A 2,831-nucleotide genomic window follows, 5' to 3' on the forward strand; every position below is an offset into this window, starting at 1 on the left:
AGAGTGATGATTACTCTCATTTTATACTCAGGGGAGTTGTGGTGGGGGCCGGGAGTAGGCTGTGACAATGACACCCTGCTCACTCACCACAAACGAGGGGAAAGTAAGATGTTACACTGCTGCGTTTCCTTTGCATTTACATTCAAGCCACCAGGGATTTGCCATCGTGCAACAGAAAACTGCCAAAACATTTGGGTTGTACAGAAAAAATTTCAGTCAGCTTTACTAAAATTGTAAAATGTGAAAGCCTAAACCGTAAATTTTTAAATAGCTTCAGGCTATAGGACATATTTGTCTTCAGATATAAGTTAATCTGCATAGTTGTTATGTACCGCAGCAGCAGTAATCAGACACAAATGTACATCCAGAGGATTACTGTCCTGATGTGGGAGCTGGGGATACAGAAGCCAGGAACCTTTAACACACTCCTCTGTTATCTGCTCCATGGTGTCCTCTCAGTCTGATGATAACCTGACTCAGCTCTGTTTGTTTATATGTATTATGTCTGTTTATGGATGAAAATGATTTAAAATTGTTTAGATGGGAAGTGGATTGCAGTCAAGCAATACTGAATATCAAATTTAAGTAAAAGATATTACATACTATACAGTGTGACTGTGTTTACCAAAGTACCATGTTAGACTGTGATGGAATCTCAGACCAGTTCAGGCTAAATGATAATTAGATTGCAACAAATCAACAGGGCAAAGAAATGGCTCACAGAATCCATAAGGTGTCATTTAGTATGGATGGCAGCTGTAACAAGATGCTGATTAACTTAGTGCAAAATTAGTAATTGACCTTTCTAATCAACTAAACAAATCTCTAAGTCCCCCTAATCAGTATTGATCTCTCCTGTTGTATGACAAAGCCTCTGTGGGTGTGGGTAAGTGTGCTTTTGAGGCTCTATAACCTCATCTGTTCATGTATATCCTACAAAAATATGCAATCACTTGTGGAAAAAATAAATTCATTAAACATAGCACTGTAGCAAGCCTAGTGCAGCCAAGATGAAATCAGACATTTATTGTCTAATTTTTTCGAAGACATTTCCTTGAGTATTACATTTTCCTGTTAGCATAGGCTTATTTCCCCGAAGACATTTTGACCTGTCTCAGGTGTAAATTAATAGTGGCTGAATTCCAGTTTCAGGGTCCTGGCATTGCATGTTGCTTGACTGTTACACTATCCATGGGGGGGGGTTGTGAACCAAAACCAAAACAAGAGCCCACCCTCACCCTGCCAATCACATCGCTTTCCCATATTTCCTCTTTTATAAAAAGAGCCGCGCATTATAAATGGAGCAGTGCCTTACGTTTAATTGGGTCTTTAATGTGATGATATCAATGCTATGAGTTTCTATCTGAGTAGCAGGCGGCTGAACTGAGCCGTAATTAATGAGACGCTCAATGGGGTGAGGGGTCTCAGGAGGAGTGGCTCAGCCATCCTTGATCTGTTTTACAGTTTGGGCTCATCAAGAGAAGGAGAAAAGGATAACGAGATAGAGAGGCATGACACCTTAAAAATCAAAAATATTAACTGCTATCTTTTACCGTTGCTAGTGTAACTGCTCTTAATAATAAAGCGACATCAATGTACTTGCGGTTTTAGGGTCATCTCAATGTAATTACTTTCCCTTGCCTAATTTTGATGGCTTCATTTCAATCTGAAGTGCCTTATGCATGTCCAGGGGTCCCCTGATGACTTTGTTTAGTGTGATTTGAAGAGACAGCAAAGTGCAAAATGAATCCATCCCATTCCAATTAGCATCATCTTTAACCTAATGACGGACACCTCAAGGTGACGTGGCCCCCACGCCCAGATGCACCATTATCATTCCACACTGTGCAACTCATCTAAATTACTATCCGCCCCGGCTTTTTCATTAGCCGCTGTGGGCAGAGGAGGCGGGGGCCCTTCGCACCAGCACACAGCAGACAGCAGTTGAGATCCTGATCACATTCTTCGTACATTGTGAAGGTGGATGACTTTCTGCTTAATGCCTGTTTGCAATCAGTCCTCACTCTCCTGCTCTGTAGTCTTATATTTGTGTGATGTACAAGGTTTGTTAGAAGCCAAATAAAGTCACTGAGGTGAGTCCAGCTTTGCAGCTCATAAAAACTGCCGTGGAGCTGAGAGCCTGATGCTCTTCTTATCTTTAACAAAGAGTAATTACTGTACCTGGATGCTGCCTCTCCAGGGTTTATGATGAGGCAGGAAAATCCCCACAGTCTTTATAGTGACACAACAGTTTGTCTTTGACAGAAAAGCCTCAGCAATGATTGCCCTCCCACTGAAGACCAGTTTCACAAAGGGCCTTCAGCAGGGACGATTCAGTTTCAGGACTGTCTTTGGCACAGAGTTAATACACTTGTGGAAAACCTAGTTCACTAGATTCCACTCACACATCTTGTCAGCATGGAGTTACCTCGCTGCTTTGTTAGCTATTTTACCGATATATTTTATTGGCATCACAGATGTCATTTAAATTCTACAATGTATCTATTAATGTGATGCAAAATGCAACAGGATGTCTCATAAAGTTGTGATATCAACTAAATCTCCAACTTCAACACATTGGTTAAAGGTTCATCGCTTTATGATACAGTGAAAACAGAATAAATAATAGGCTATTTGAGTGACAGGTTGTTTTTTTTCTCAGGTAGTTCATGAACATAAAGGTCTTTTTGGTAGTTATGACGCTCCTTCCCAGTGCAAACAGTAGCCACTGTGACTTTCTTCTATTAAACACGAATAGTGTCTTTACAGTCCACCTGAACATGTTGGCAACAGCCAGTCCAACAAGCATTGAAATTGTTTCCCGCAAGAGG

Source organism: Seriola lalandi, unplaced genomic scaffold (assembly GCF_002814215.2).
Source record: "Seriola lalandi dorsalis isolate HSWRI2012SDOR001 ecotype SW California unplaced genomic scaffold, Sedor1 jcf7180002054573, whole genome shotgun sequence".
Classification (NCBI taxonomy): domain Eukaryota; kingdom Metazoa; phylum Chordata; class Actinopteri; order Carangiformes; family Carangidae; genus Seriola; species Seriola lalandi.